Raw genomic sequence first — 17,307 nt, 5'->3', positions numbered from 1 at the left:
CAAGAAAAGTTGCATTTTTTTGTTCTTGACAGATTAGACTAGTCCCATATCATGCAAATACTATTCTCTAGTACAAGTAACATCTTTACATGTTTGTTTCCTTCTAAGACTTAAAACTACAACAATAGCCCCTTCTGATTATCAACAAGATATTTTAATATCTCCCAGTCCTTGGACCAGCAGTAAATTTGGCTACAGCTGAATTTACAGCACAGCAAGACTAAACACAGGATGAGTCTTCCCAAAAGGTGATTGTTCTTTTGGGCAAACCAGACCTCCCAGCCACAGCAGTTCTGGCAGGAGAAGAAGAAAATTCTGGTTCAAGAAAGAAGCCCAGAGAGTAAAATCCTCATGTCCTTGTGTCCCCTCTCATGAGGTGACTGAAAGGCCACAATACCAGAATCTATGTTGTTGTTAAAAAGTGTATTTGTTTTAAAAATCCATGTTTATAACTAATATTTCATGATGATTTACTTCAGTAACATCTTAATTCTTACTAAGTGTATCTTATGCATCTATAGAAGTCTGAAGTTGGATTTTGGAGCCTTGCCCCTGTAGCAGGGAAGGTTTCCATGCACACAACCTGTGGCACATCAGCCCTCAAGTATTGGGAAAAACTGTGGTCCAGACAAGGCCAGGCTCTGTAACAAAACCCCTGCCCAGGTTCCACTTACAGATCCCTACTGCATCATTTTAAATTAATATTTAATGGATTCAGCACCTTAGGATTTGGTAAATAATTCTGTTACTTGTAGGTAGAGAAATGATGACCCTTATTGCTGTTTGGTTAAAAAGAGTTCATCTTAGCTCCACACGGTACAGAGATGCCTCAAAGGTGAATTTTTCCCTTTATGCTACTGATCAATGGAGAAAACATCCACAGCTGGGAGAGGAGAGTTTCCAGTAAAACCTGTGATCTCTGAGCAACCTCAAGCAAGAAAGGGAAAAAAAAGAAAAGGGAAAAAATAAAGAAGAAGAAATTAAAGTTGTCTTCATCCCCAAAGTCCCAGTGATAAAGTTAAAGTCAGCTTTGGTCTCTCCAAAGTGCAGCTCTGTGGGGGCAGCACATGGCCTGACAGAGACAGGGCAGTGCAGGGAACAATTCACAGTTCCTGTGGAACTTCCACAGCTCTGCCTGAATGGCAGGGAACGGCAGGAGAAAACCCACACCTTGGGAAAGGGACACAAGACAAAATAGTCCTCCTTTACGATGAAAAAAATCATAGTAATAATACAGGAAAACCAAGAACCAGCACAGGGCTGAGAGGAGAAATGTGACGCAAGCAGAGAATTCAGCACTGGAAGAGAGACTGGGTGAGGAACATCAAGGAGTGTCTCATTCACAAAATATCTTCTTTTATTCTCTGAAAATACTAAAGACTGTCTTATTGAAAGCAGCTATTTTCCCCCTGTGATTAACACAAAAGTAAGAAAGGCCTGCATTCCAGCAATTTCATTTTCAGCTACCAGAACACCCCAGGGAAACACTGAAAGGTCCAAAAGGCAGCAGCAACATTGACTGCCTGGGCTTGCTTTTAACTGGGGGGTTTCTATGGGAGCAGGACAATGTGCTGGAAAAGTAACATTTGGGGTTGGTTGGGAGTTTAGAGAGATCTTTTTCGCTCAGAATTTTTGGTGAAATGTAAAGCTCCATAAAAATTACTGTTTTTGCCGAGTTCTACCAATTTTCAATATGAAATACAGAATGTGCTGGAAAACACAGAGCACACATCAAACCAGATTCTAATCTTTCTTATCAATGACGTGATTTTTTTCCCTTTTTTTTTTTTTTTTGAGAGGTGCTGTCCTTTTAACATTCATAGAGACATCAAATACTAGTTTGATACTTTTGTTAGGATTGTTTTAGTCAACAACATTGTTATCCAGGCAGTGATGTACAGAAATCAATACCACAAAGTGGAGGTGTTAAACAGGAAATTGTCAGATCAAACAGAATATTTCATTACCTTTCCCAGATGCATGTTTTTGTTTTGTTTTTAATCTGCTCCACTAATGATCAAAAATATCAGAATCACAGTCTGTGGCTTGAATTTTAAAATACAATTATCAAAGAGTGCTTTCTTGAACATCATTATTTTCCTGTACTTTGTAGGAATTTGCAGCCTGTCACGTCTGTGGATTAAGTATTTCCCAATATGCAAGGTGAATCAGAGAAACAACATTAAGGTAAATAAAAGAAACCCAGAATTTTCCATGTCTTCAAGAGGATTTTGACATTCCCCCAACCATTTCTGCAACAATCTTTCTGCCTTAGAACTGAAAAGAAAATAGACTCAAAACACTGGAAAATTTACCTGCTAACAAGTAACGAAGAAGTAAATATCTGATTTCTCTGCCCAAAAATTGAAGTCCAAAGCAAAGTAAAAGTGGTGATCTCTGGAAATGTAAGGTGGTGAGAGGTACCAGAAGCCAAACCACCAGTGAAATTCAAGTCCCAACCCTGTCTAACCACAGCTATAATTTTGAGAACTGATATTTTTACACCCAGAAACAGAACATAAGTGTAAAATAAAGGGAAGATGCATTCAGAAACTCAATCTGTATTACTTTTCACTCTCTTGAATGTAAATATGGAAGAAAGAGCACTCTTAGGCAAAATTTCCTTAGAGGGGAAAAAAACAGATAAAAGAAGACATGGAGTCTTCTAGGTTATTTTTACTCACCAGCTAACTAAAAGCCACTCTCAATGAAAGTTTCTCCCCTAGAAAGTCCCAATTACAACAGAGAAACTACAGCTCTTTCAAACCACAGCAGTGTAGAACTCTTGGCTCCTGCATATTAACATTTCTTAGAAATTCTATTGCATTTTTTAACTTTTCAGGGAGTTTAAATGTCTAAGTTAGATTATATGAATAATGTAGGATTGCTAAATTGTCCTTCTCTCTATACTGACTGGAGAGGAAATCTAAATGAATTACACATCAGTGATTTATCTAGAGACCATGGTCTGAATATCCAACCATTTAAGTACTACTTTGGTTCATAAAGATGTGAGAACGTCTGCTTTCAGTTTGTTAGGCCATGGAGAACTAGATCCCGAGGAAATTCTGCCTTTATTTTCACTACAGAAACTGACTGAAAGCTCAGTGAAAGCATATGTATGTTTAAATCTGACCTCCTTTGGCTGCTCCACTTCTCAAATATTTACTTACAGAGCACATCACCCACGTGCCCTCAAGCTGGGAGGGCACGCTAAGGAAATAACCAGCCATAAATTCCACATCCACACAGTTTGTGTGAGGGGAAGCAGAACAGCCATGCAGAATTAGCCAGAATAACTGCTTCCAGAGGTGATGGAAGGCGAGGAGCTGTGGGTGTGCAGCTGTTGGGGTGCTGTTGTTTGGGTCTTGGGGTGCTGCTGTAGGGGTGTTGGTGGCAGGGCCTGTGCTGCTCCCAGCAGGAGGAAGGCCAGCGGGAGCTGTTGCAAGGGAAGTTTTTACTGAAAGAGTGATAAAATACTGGAATTTTCTGCCTCAGGAGGTGGTGGTGATGCCTTGTGAAAGCTGACGTAAAAGAAAGGCTAGATGGAGTTACAGAATAAAGTAGGGGTTTATTTAAAGGCCTCAGTGGATCCACTTTGGGCAGTGCCTGAGCCCAGCCAGAGCTACACCAAAATGAACCAAAATGGTCACAAAATGAACCCAAGATGAATTCAAAATGATCACAAAATGAACCCAAGATGAATCCAAAATGGTCCCAAAATGCACAACCGCTCATGGGGTCTCTCACTTTTTATCTGCTCTGTTCCATTTGCATATTGGAGTTCATTGTCCAATTCCAGCTGCAGCCCCTGCAGTCCCATCCTGCTTGTTTTTCTCTCTCCAGCCCACATTGTTTGTGTTCTTGGGCCTGAGATTTGGCTCATTTGTCCTTGGTCCCCAGCTGGAGCAGGAATTGTTTGGTCTCCCTGCTCTGTGCACAGAGCTCACCATCCCCTAATATGAAGCTCAGACCCACACACTAAAGCAGCACAGAATCTGAAAAATATAAAAGCTAAAACCCGAGGCATCAGTGGAGTCACCATCCCTGGATGTGTTTAACAAAGCCTGGATGTGGCACTCAGTGCCATGGTTTAGTTGAGGTGTCAGGGCTGGGTTGGACTCAGTGATCTTAAAGGCCTCGTCCAAGCTGGTGATTCTGTTCTGAAGTGCCAGAGAGCCTCAGAGCAGGGGCTGACAGATCTCTGCCACACAGCCCTGCAGCCCAAGATGCCAAGAAGATGCACTTTTGATGTGTCATCAGATTCTCTTTTGCATTTACTCATTGGAGATCAAAGCATTGACACAGGGGATGAAAATTGCTGGATCTGTTCCATCATGGGGGTTCTTTGATCAGAGGCTACACTCCAAAAAAAAAAAAAAAAAAAGAAAATCAATTTCTTTATGATGCCAGTGCACTTACTGGATCCAAAACCCTCTAGATGGATGCTTTGCCAGCTCCCACAAGCAGTGTTGTACCCTTGTTTGCACCTTGATTAGATTTTCTCTGGACATTGCCATGGAATCACTGACTATGAGAAGAGCTGCTGCTGTGTCTAAATTTGCACAGGTGGTAAATCTGGTGTCTGTAAAACAACAGAGTCACAAGAATTCCCCTGCCTGCTTCAGCAAGTCTGTGCAAATTTAAGAGTTCATGTTCTCACCACCTCCTGGCCTGTAATGGTCAGATTGGAGTTTTAGCAGAATGCATTGTGAGGCAAGTTTCCAGTGCTCCACAAAGATAATACCTAAAAATGGGCAACACTTCTAGAAACCCCAAATTATTAAAATTTCCTATCAGATTTTCTATTTTCTATTTCTATCTATTTTCTAACAGATATGGCTTAAAGCAGACAAGATCAACAGGTGGAAATGCTTCCTTCCCTTCAAGAGACACTAATTCCTGTCTTGTCTTTCAACCAAGGTGGTTCAATATTAATGACAAAATACTAATATTTGCAAATTCCCAACTTTAAATTTAATTTCAATTCTGTTCCAAAACCTACTTATTTTTATAACACAATGAAAAAAACCAACAGGATATAACACTTATATTAAAAAGAGAAATTAAAATCACTAACTGCAGCTTCAAACTCAGGACATTTTTTATTTTAACTACAACTGCTCAGGAGTGCTGTGTGAGTTCTAAAACAGCAGAGCAGTGCTGAAGCACCAGGAGCAGCCATGGCCTGTGGGCAAGCTGGGACCTGGAGCCCACAATAAACAGCACTCAGGACTCAAACAGCTCAATTTTGACACTCATCTCCTCCAAGAGAAAAATAAAACATCATTTACTCTGCAAGGGAAGAGAACCACAACAAACAGCTGCAGCTGTACAGCTCAGGAAAAGAACTCCTGCCTTGCTGCTTTCCCCTCCTTGGGAGCCTCTCACACCCTGACAGGCACAGACTGAGGAGTTTGGCTTCCCTCTGAGTGCAAAGCAATTTTTATCACACCCCCAGCATAGATTCTCTCAGATTATTTAGTTCCTGCACAAGTACCAAACTCACAGAGATTATTTTAGTGTCAGAGATGTACATGGGGTCAAAGAAGGAGTTCAGAGAGACACCATTTATGCATTTCAGTTTATGCATTTCCATTTATGCATTCCAGTTTTACATCACTGTCCCAACATGATGTCCAAGGCACAGCACAGAGGTCAGCCAAACCTTTTCCCTCTAAACCATGGTCCCCCCTTGATTTTCCTTCCCTTCAGATGCTGAATCTCAGGATTTCAGTATCCAAGTACTCCTAGTTGTAGGAGGTACAACCAGTTTTATCTGTATCCTCTGTCCCTCACTCTTTTAATCTTTTTTTTTTCCCTCCAGATCTGTGACTCAGGAGAGTCCTTTCATTAAGCAGTGCTTAGATGTAGGTGGCTTAGTGCTTAACAAGTAAATTCATGGTGCTGGTGTGATCTGTACCACTGATCAATAAAAGAACAAGTGAATCTTTATTAATAAACCCTGGTGCATCTCTGAAAGTACTTCAAACCAGGATCAAACTGGAGGGTATTGACAGTACCAGCATACCCCACTCTGTCTGACACCGAACTGAGTTCAAAAGTGACCCGACTTCAATATCACAGGTTCCAGCAAGATTACAGCATTCACATCCTAATTTTTACTTAGTTCAAACTCACACTGAATTGCTGTGGCATGGAAAAAAAAAAAATCAATATACATAACTGGTAGAACAGTTTTAAGGAAATTATGCTTCTTATTTTTATAACTACCTGATGCTTCACTTGTTAAAGGCAAGTTTCACAGAATCACAGAATGGTTTGGATTAGAAGACACCTTAAAGATCATCTTGTTTCAGCCCCCTGCCATGGGCAGGGATACCTTCCACTTCCACTAGACCAGATTGCTCCAACCCCACCCAAGGGTTTTTTGTCTTCCTTTTTCTCCCTCTTTCCCCCTCCTGAGAACAATTTCATCACTGTTCCCATCCTTCTGGGTCACACCAGCCAAACCTGAAGCCTTTTTAGCTACAAGCACACACAACCCTGCTGTGCAAATAATACATTCACAGCTTTCTTCCCTTTGGCTTCTGTACTTGTACTGCTCTTCAGCTCTGCTTTATGGTCATGGTGCTGAGAGAGAGACAAGCTAAGAGACAAGAAAGGCAGGAATCCTGCTGCATTTAACCCTAAACACCACAGAAATTATTATTTTCTTGACAAACTTACTAGATATAAATAGTGCCAGGCAGAGATGACAAGCCACTGTAGCCACACATTTTCGTTTACAAAATATTTTATTTTTTTAGGATGCTGTGTCTGTTTGAATGGCAAGAAAAAAAATATAAATTCAAAAACTTGTCCCCTTTATTCAATTCTGACTGGAGTCTAAGCTCTAAATTGAGACAGGTTTATAAAGTCAGCAGCCAAAAGGCCAAACCCTGACTGCACTGGCAGAGGCAAATAAAGCCAATGAGATTGTCTGAATCCAAGGGTAATTGCATTCAGGGGTGGCATTAATAGCTCGTGTAATATGGTGTTTAGAAAATGTAAGAGGATTTGAGACTACATCCAAATATTTAATATCAATTTTAATCCAGATGGCAAACAACACAGAATATGATAAGAATAAACCTAAACTGATGCTCAGGGCACAGGCACCCTCAGATGAGCTCTGGCTGCTCAGCTGTGGCAGTTTTGTGCTCCTTTGGAACTCTCCTGCCTGTGCAGAGCATGGAGCACGTGGCTTTTTACTGCCAGGTAGGTGCTGCAAATTTCCACCAGGATGTTTAATGTGCCATCATTTAAAAGGAAATACAGCCACAAATGCATAGAATACAAGCACTAAAGGTCCAACAGCAGTGAAGTGACAAATATCATTGCTGACTTCATTAATTATGTTTTTCTATTGCAAATTCCACGTGGGCTGTGAATCAGACCCACATTGGCAATGCACAAGGCTCAGCTTCCTAAACAGTCTTCTGTTATTAAGTCAGGGCTAAAAAAGTGTTTAATCATTTATGAGGAACAGAGCAGCTCTAACAGGGGAAGCTATTAGCAAGAATCCCTGTCAATCCTGAAACAGGCAAAAATAAAGTGTTTGTGAAAGCCTCCCGGGAAATGCTCAAGTTCGGGGTGGAGAAGTGAGACAGACTTACACATGAGATGCTCAAGTGGAACACAAGAATATTCACCACAAACAGCAGTAAATTAAAGATACCCATTGTCCAAACTTCCAACTACTGCTCAAAAACTATTTATTTTTGCCACCATCAGTGATTTTCAAAAGCAAAACACCATAGTATTAGATCTAGCAAAAAAAGACGCAGTTCAGTGTATGTTAAATAAATTAGACAACAGTAATGAAAGGACTCTCTTATCCCATAATTATTTGCACTTAACTGTCAAGGCTCATACAAACTACCAGAAAATCTCCTTTACTGACATAGTGTCCAACCCTACATGTATTTTAAATACTCATAAGGTTATACCCTTGGCAGAAACTTGTAAAATGCTCCTTTATTTTGAAGGAACTCATGGTCATCTTTCCACATTTTGAAACATTGTTGCATCATCAGAGATTGTGAAATTAAATAAATAAGAAACGTATTGAGAAGGCTTGGTGCTTTCTGAGGACCAGTTTTTAGTTTATAGTCTCTCATGAAGCTTTGACATGGAAGCTTTCATGTCAGCCTGGTGTAAAGCCCATGTAAATAACATTTCATCTGCAATCACTATTATTTTATTGTTTAAGCCTTCACCTTGCCTTTTGTTCCATTCAGAACTTTCATGTCCCCAGAGAAAAGGCTTTGATTAATAAAAGTAATTTTTTTATTTACCCAGGCAAAGAAATCTTTGCACAAAGTGAAAATGACACAGGCAATATTATATTTTAGTAAATACTATAATCTTATTCACAATGAAAATATCCTTTCAAGAATAATTTAGCTCAATGTTAATATGGAGATTACTGCACAAGCTCCAGGTAGCCTGAGCCACAAAAAGAAGAGTTTCACTAAGCTGGAAATGACAAATTTGTAAACGACCCAAAAAACTAGCAAGCAATAGGAACCTTATTTGTGTGTTATAGATACAGAACAGAATAAACAGAATTTTTCTAAAAGCTGTAATTCTTAAAATCTGGGCTTGGTATAATGCAATACATATAATATATATATATATATATATAATGTAATATATATAATATATATTATACATATATAATACATGTATATTATATATACACATATAAAATATATATAAAATATTTATATATACAATATTATATATAATAGATATATTTTATATACATATATAAATAAATTATATCACACTTTCATATCTATTAGCCAACCTGGCTATTGTATATGAAGGTGTGATATATTAAACTTTAATTATTAGTAAGACCATCAACAGAAACAATTGCAGCCTGTCCATTCCCCCAGGAACTCTCGTGTGTGCAGGGGAATGTGAAGAGCCAGGAGCCCTCCCACTGCCCTGGGAATCACCCGAGCTGAGCTGCCTGGGACACCCTGGCACTACTGGGAACACTTTGGGTTTGACGTGGAGGCAGAAATTTGAGTTTTATATGGAGCAGCACAGGCCAGGCTCAGCCAGTCCCTGCTCAGCAGATGGTGTTGACACTCCACATTATGAGAACACGCTCACACAGCCAGAGCAGCTGCCACCCCTGAGCAGGATTTCCTGCCATCCCCTTTCTCCTCTGTATGTTACTCCAAAATCTACAAACTGCTTAAAACTCAGCATTCATATCCAGAAAAAACAGTATTTTTGTACCCATATCTTGCACTCTTCAGAGATGGGGTCCAGAGATTTTTTTTTTTTTTATTAAAGGCATTTTGGATATTTTGGTAAGTATAATTGGAAATACCACAACTTTTCTTCCTGTTGTTCCTTTACCTTGCAAGCTTTTCCTCTCCTAACCTTAGCATGAGTTCTGTAAACCAAGAACAGCTGCCCTACAGCAAACGAGCCACACAAGTAAAAGTAGTATTCAAAAAAGCCCCAAGATTTAGTTGTGTGGTTTGCATTATTTTAAGCAAGAACATGAATATTTGAGCAATGTGTAAAACCGAATTAAGGAAAAACAACACAAAACAGCTGAAAAAATCTAAAATTAATTTTAAAAAAAATGTAAATTCTTCTATTCTAAACACTTTCAGCAGCATTATGTAACGACAAATGTTTATTTGGTTTAAGATTTAAAAGGCTATCATCATCATCATCTCAAGAGCATGTACAGAAGCAAACAAACAGAAATTTCACTTCTCCAATGCCTGCATTATGCACTTTAGAATCACAGCACACCCAGGATGCAGATCTACCAATATCTAATTCTGATGGAGATAATAGGAAAGCAATGAGGCTTAATGGTTTCAGTAGATATAAACCAACAATCTCCATGGATGGAAATAATGTTGCTGGCTTGGTTTTTAACCATTTGGTTTGTAGGTAAATATTTCTGGTGCAGATACAGAGGAAAAGGGGAGCAGGAGAGGACAGGAGCTCCCCGCAGCCTCACCCACTGCAGCACATCTTCAGTGCTGTGGGGAGCGACTCATCCCCTCCACACCTTCAGCCATGTTCATGCTGAGTCCTCATTTTTATTGTTTTTTTGAGGTTTGCCCCATTTTTTGGATGCACAGCAGGAGATATGTCTGCATTGGGAAGGTGATGGTGGTTCTGGAATTACAAAACCCTCACTGGCAGGAAAAGCTGAGAGACTGCTGTGGTAACAAGGTTACAGCAAACACACCGTGTCCAACCCTGCTCCTGGGTAACTTCAGCTGATTCCTGCCAATTTCCACGGCGTTTGTAGGTGTGTGCACAGCTCCTTCATTTCCATATGGCTGGGAATTCATGAGCAGGAGCCACAGATTCCTCTCAGTACTCAGCAAGATTGTCATCACTTAAATTGTTTATTTCTGAGACACTGGGGAAGCTCTGCAGCTAGAACATAACATCACAGGCAGATTCATAATGGGAGTCCTGGAGTTCTTTAGATTATGAAACATTCTGCAGTGCCCTTTCATTTCCAAAGGATTCTCAGGCTTGGCTCTGCACATTCTGGCCATACCTGTCACAATTCAGTGAGTTACAGCACAATAGGTCTTATGCATAAAAACCTCAGTTATAGACATTTTCTGCTGTGCAGGAGTTTGGTTTTATGATCTAGACTCCTTTTAGACACAATTTATATAAAAAATAGCAGTTATTTTTAATGTTATTTATATTACAACTCCCACCTATTGTATTTTTTGGTCCCAACTCACCTGTAAACTAGGATTTTTTCCCCACATAAAACCCTAAGATTCCCTCTCTGGGATGCCTGTTCCTACTGGCCATCATTTTAATGATATATAATAGTAACCTGTCTTGAGAGAAGGGTCCCTAATGATATATAACACTAAAATAGCTTCTCACAGCACACTGATGACAGGTTGCAACCATCCATCACCAGAGAAGCAGTCAGCAAGATGAGGAGCTCAGGGGATACACATGAGCAGAGCACAACCATAAAGAAAATATCAAATAGAACCACAAAGCCAGTTCTGGTGCTTCTGCCTGTGGCTGAAGGCATCCCCAGAGCCTGAGCTTTAAACATCTCAAGAATTCTGGAAGAAGCCTAAGTGACAGATTAGTGCTGATAAAAAAACCCCAGCAACCAAAAGATTTCCTTCTTGGTAGCTCCAATGAGTTCATTCTCTTCCTATTGCAGAGGCAACTTTCACCAGTACACACAACATATTTTCAAGTGCAAGAATTCTGATAAAGTGCTCAGGTTATGTTCAGGAAGGCAAACAGAGAGCTTTTAGTTATTCCATCTTAAAACTGAACCACAGCAAGGAGAATTACCACAAAAACAAAATATGGACTTGCATGGTGCACATGAGAAGGCAAAAAGTCCTGCAGGGGTGCAGGATATGGCATTTGCAGAAGGAATTAATGAATTCTGTAGAGTATGAAACAGTTCTCAACTGATTGTTCTATGTTCCACTATTAGTAAGAATTTCTGCAGAATCATAGGAAAGGTGAGAAGTGATACATACATCAGCAAGAAAGAAATTAGATGAATGTGCTATTTATGTAGTGCATATTTATAGACACATAGACCTGTATGTGCTATATATGCAGATATTTAAATATGGAGAGACAAAAAGAGATGATGTGATCTTATCTGAAGGGACACAGCCCTGCTAAAAACCTGGGATCTCACACTAGATTTTAACCAATAGTGAATACTCCTACAAGAGTATCCAGCTTTTCCCATTATACATCCCCACTTCTCAAAAAAGAAGTAAATGCCTTAATTACTTGCAAACAGAGAAGTCAAAAGCTCATCATTTCATGGAATCAGGAGAGCATTATTTAGACCTCTCCAAAGAGAATATAGTTTATGGTTTGTTTTTGATTAAGAGTTATTTGTTTTCATATGGCACAGACTTTCTCTGACAGTCAATGTGGATTGTATTAAACAGGAAACTGAATTTTTTTCCTTTTTTTTTCCTCTTTGGGACCAGAAGGAGAAAAGGAAATCAACAAATCTACAAGGCACAATTGACCCAATTCTGTGATTATCTGAGTGATTTTTTTTTTGCCAAGGCATTCTTACTTAACGATAATGATCCTTTTATGTGATTTTCTGCTCTAGTTGCATAATGAAATTTGGTGTTGATATGACTCTTCCTACATAGATCTGATTTCAGAAGAAAATTTTAAAGACTTAAAAGTGGTCTCTTTTTCAAAGAAAATCATCATTCACCATTCTCTCTGAAGTTAAAGACTGCAAGAAACTCAACTAAAATTAGTTTTTATTGAAGAAAGGAGGATGTTTAGATACCTTTCTCACACTGATACTTTCCACCACCTTCATAAGCTTGCACTAGGCAAACCATTATGATGAAAATTTGAGATATCATTTCAAATTAAAAGCTAATTATCAGTAAAGATCAACATCTTGCTACTAGAATATTTCATTTTGTGCTCATTTCTTGAAAGTATCTGATTTTTGTACAACAAAAGTAGAGTGTATTGTCTTTTATGTAGGAAATTATTTTCTTCTAGTTAATTTTCTCTCTGTGTCTCTATTGTTCTTCTACTTGAAGGATGACTCCACTTATAAGCGGTTTTATTCTCACTTCTATAACTTTATATATACATATAAATATATATTTAGCATCTATATTTAATAGTACACTGTTCCAGAGGTATTGGCAAGTCACTGGTAGAAGGAGCAACCTAATTCTGATTTAAGTTTTTTCTTTCCTTTCTTCATCTAAATAACATGTGCAAATATTCTTCCTTATTTGACCCACACTAGCGGTACAGACTATATACTATCTAATTTATTAATAGATTATTACATCATTATTGAACAATATTATTTCCCTTAACAAGTTGGTTCCAGTTGCAATCTAGATTGAAAAGTCATCAGTACTTGGAGGAAAATTATGTCATCAAAACTAGATAGTCCAAAATATGGATGTTTTTGAAGTTAGAATAAGTTTCATTATTGAATTAAAGACAAAAATGAATTCAATAAAGTGATTTCCACCCCCCACCCCATTGCCCCATTCCTTAATCAAATCTAAAGATCTCTATTTATATGTCAATATTATTTCTGCTCTCTCACCTCCACAGTCACACTTTTTCCTGTATAGCCATAATTTCTAGTTTCTCAAAGAGTAATTGGAAACAATTTTCAAGGTGCAAAAGAAAGAATTCTGTCAAATGGCCAAAACCCTGACACCACACCCAAGTACATTTCTTTTCCAAATTTATCATACATAGGAACCCTATCCCAAAACTCAATCTAAACTGAAATATAATAGAAACTAAGAGTAATTGATCTTTTCAATTCAGCCAGTTCTATTATTCACTGATTATTTTTTTTTCACATAGCCCTTCGTGCTTTACATTTCTGACTTAACACACCATAATAGGACATCAGACTTCATTAACCTCATCATTGCCACAAGACAGCTCTGCTACCCCAAACAGCTGGGAAAACCAAAGTCTGTCTTTACACCAGCAGGACAGAGAATTTCTGTCCACATTTCTGTCCTCAGTCCAAACTCTCCATCCACCTTGGACTGAACCTGCTGGGCAAACACATTCCTCTGGCAACAGCACCACACTAAAACCTTCATTTTCCACAACATCTGTATAATACTTGTAAAACACTGTTATATATTTAGTTTTTTAAATAAAGCAGCATACCTAAAATCCCAGGAAAATATTGCTTTCAAAAAAAACCAACCAACCAACAAAAACACAAAAAAGCCAAGCCGCACTTCCAACAGTACTTCATTTGTACCTCGTGCGGCACCACTTTTGAAGGAGTTCACTTTCAAAACCAATTCAAGCTCTTGGTGTGCCAGAATAAAACAACAGATAAATGACCACAGACAGCTCTGCCTTACCTGGGCCAGGATGTGGACACAGCCCTCTCGGGTTTTGGACACAGAAGTTCTGCCCCAAGGCTCCTGAGCAAGCACCCAGCTGCTGGCAGCACCTCTGAAGACAAATCCTAAAGATTAGAGGAAAGGGGGGGAAAATCCATTAAAAATAATCAGGTTGTTAAGGCCATCCAACAGTCTTTGATCTAAGATGCCATAATTTTGAGCAGTTAAAATGTCTGCTATTTCAGGTATTTCAGCAATGTTCCAGCATTTCAGAGAAGATGGGATTATTGGATAGGCCTGGAATTACAGGAGGCCAAGCACAACCCAAGATTTTCCATATTGCTTTGAGACCAAAGTGTGCATCACACACTCATGGAACTTCTGTTTTTTCTTTGTGAATCACTCTGCATTCCAGAAACCTAACAAATTTCAAGTTTCCTAAAAAAATTTGGAAGAATCTTTCCAAATAAGCCACTATGAATTAGTCAAAGGATATTTCAAATTTGTCAAAGAATTACAGTTCTTCCACTTTTTCTTCTTTTCAGGTCTGTGGCAGTATGGGAAACCTAGACCTCCTGAAATGTTCAGATCTGTGGGTAATTAACTATTTACTGCCCTTTCCAGAGGATCTGACCTTTGGTGAGTTCAATTTCATTTACGGCTATTGTGAAACATATGAACATAACAAGAAGCTGCTCTTCATCAGCCAAGTTTCATTCTTCTACTGATGACTAAAATATTTTGCCTCATAAAACCAAAACCAAACACACATTCTATGAAATCAATAAAACATATCTTATTCAAAAGGCACTTCACACCCAAATCACATAAACAGGTTTATTTTAAAACCTATTAACACAAAGGACAATCAGACACCAGCACAAAATAGATTTTGTGTACAGAAGTTCTTTTAAAAAACAGTGTTTAAGCATTTAGATAAAGAACCAAGAAAGACTGTGGACATCAGAAAACAATTGTTGAGCTGACTGGTTTTATGACTCTGAATCTTACTTAAGTTGACTTATTAACTATAATTTATTAAAACCAGCTGGAAGCCGACCTCACACCAAGAGCAGAATCTCTGTATGGACAATTATTGCTCCTCTTTCAGCAAAAACCAGGCAGAATCAAAAAAATGGGGCTGTGACTAATTGCTTGCCTAACTTTCTTCTCCACTAGATCCAAAGCAAAGAGGCTGCTCTCATCTAGCCCCCAGTTCATTTGGGGTATTAAATGAATAAATAAACAGTACAAACTGTTCTGAGATTGTGCAGCTACACTTCAGAATAGTGACAAGTTGAAAACCTAGAAGTATTGTTGTTCCTACATTCCCACATTTCCAGTGCAGCTTTGTTGTGGGTAAACAAGTTTATTTTCCTAAACAGAGAAAAAAACCCCACTTAATCCCACATTTTCCCCCCTTTACCTTTGGGAACACCTGAAAGGACAATTAAGCTGCCTATTCACAGCACACCAGTGTCAAATTAAAAACACACTCCGCAGCTACAAAAGGGTGTTTATGGTCTACCAGGTTAGCTTTGATTTATACCACTGCGGCCACATTCCAGCTCAAACAAATTACTTCCACCTACCAACACCACCAAGCATATTTTCCCACAGGGCACAGCACTTTAAACACTTGACCTCTAAATTTGACAGTATTTGCACTGCACGTTGTTATCTTCCAGGAGAAAGCTTGTCTTTGCTCTTTTTCTACCAGCTGTTTAAAGAAAAGGGAAATATATTCAAATGTCTGGTTTGGTTTTGCTTTTTATTATTCTGCAAACATGAATGAAAGTGATGGAATTTTGTCTCTAGATGAAGTCAAAACTCAGATAATTTAAATATTTCCAGAAAAATATTACATAGCCATAGTACAACTCAGATTTCATGCAAATGTTCACTTTACTTCTATCTTTGCCAGGTCTAGAATTCAACCTGAATATTTCACAGCAGCATCTGGTTCTGGAGCCCAGGATGGTTGCCCTGTAATAGCATTGCCATATTTCCATTCCCGGTGATACCACAGCTTAAAAGATTGAAAAAATTGAAGTTCTAAACCTGCAGTCTTTGGTTTAGACTCAGCTTTTGACAGGGTTCAAGGCACATTTCATTGTGCTGGACTGGTTGGTTTGATAAGGAAATCCCTCAGCACAGGAGACCAAGTCCCTTTATTTAGTCACTGCATCTGTCAGGAGGGAGGTCGAGAATCAACCTCTAAGTTGCTGGGTAATTTTTATTTCAGTGAGAAGACAAATAGGAAATAAAGATATTAAATACTACATAAACACAATGAGAAACTCACATGATAAAAAGGATGGCTGATTAGGAGCTGGGATTTGGGATGTTTACATGTGAAATATGTGCAATGATAGCTCTCAGTTACCAATCTCCTCAGCAAGTGGCTGAGGCACGTTACACTTAAACATAATAAACATTAATAATAATTTGATTATTATAATAATATGAGGTCATGCAAATAGAGCTTGGTATGGAAGGCAAAGACCACAATAACTGCAGAGAATAATTTCCATAATCTTCTCAGGGTTTGGATCCTCTCTCTCCTTTCTTCATTCACATGACACACTACCATAAATATTACACAAAAAACTATAATACTATATTTTCCAAATTATTGAAATGAAACTTTGCAGAAAGAACATAGACATTCCTGAGGAAATAGCTACTTAATTTCTAATACATTTAACCTTCTTCAATTTACAGCAGACACTTGAGCACATCTGCGATGAAAACCTCCAGCAAAGCTGTTAGTTCAGTGTCAGCTCAGTTTAAATCAGCTCGGGAGAGGTGTGAAGAAAGAAGCACACCCTCCTCAATCCTCAGCTCTGGAGCAGCAAGCCACACTTCCTCCACAGCCTTCTCTTGTTCAGCTCCCCAATTGTCAAAATAAAGTGCAAGTAGATGTAAAGTGAGTAATTGTGCCCTGCCTGTGATGTGAGCACACAAATGTGCTGTGGTTGTCAGCTCCGGGCTGCTCCGATGGCATCTGCTCCCAACAGGAAATTGTGCCACGTGTCAGGGGCACACAGTGACTTACAGAACACCCCAGTATCACTCTTCCTCCCTGTCCCCACAAGCCATAATCCACCTGAAGGAGTCAGAGAAATAAGCCTCATCTGCAGCAGTTCATTATCAACAGCTCCTGTATTATCTATTTGTTGGAGCACACAAATCCCCAGATTCAGCGAGCAGCTCGGGGAATGGGTGAGCTGCAGAGGACTCTCAGCAGCAATTTCTGTGATTGCTAACCTGGATCATAATCAGACACCAGCAGCACCAGGGCCTGGAGCAATTTCCCATCTATTACCTGGGCACTGCAGCAGCTCTCCCTCACAGGGTGTCACAGGGATGTGCAGGATGCACGGTGGGAGGACGAGAATCTGCTTAATCAACCTGTTTT

The 17,307-nt window shown here is 39.0% G+C and overlaps 2 long non-coding RNA genes across 8 annotated transcripts in view; one reads left to right on the top strand and one right to left on the bottom strand.

Annotated features, from left to right (window-relative positions):
* LOC135304242 (uncharacterized) overlaps window positions 1-14,013 on the bottom strand; it is a 115,954-nt gene extending 101,941 nt beyond the window's left edge. For all 7 annotated transcript variants that reach the window (XR_010365667.1, XR_010365665.1, XR_010365668.1 and 4 more), the window contains exon 1: window positions 13,905-14,013. This is a non-coding gene — a long non-coding RNA (uncharacterized LOC135304242). The remainder of the gene's footprint in view (window positions 1-13,904) is intronic.
* LOC135304244 (uncharacterized) lies at window positions 3,187-16,796 on the top strand. The gene is made up of 3 exons (XR_010365672.1): window positions 3,187-3,311; window positions 14,432-14,525; window positions 16,611-16,796. It is a non-coding gene; the product is annotated as an uncharacterized LOC135304244 (long non-coding RNA).
* Window positions 16,797-17,307: the final 511 nt, after the last annotated feature.

The sequence above is a fragment of the Passer domesticus genome, chromosome 7 (assembly GCF_036417665.1).
Source record: "Passer domesticus isolate bPasDom1 chromosome 7, bPasDom1.hap1, whole genome shotgun sequence".
Classification (NCBI taxonomy): Eukaryota; Metazoa; Chordata; class Aves; order Passeriformes; family Passeridae; genus Passer; species Passer domesticus.
This window is presented reverse-complemented; position numbering and strand designations above follow the sequence as displayed.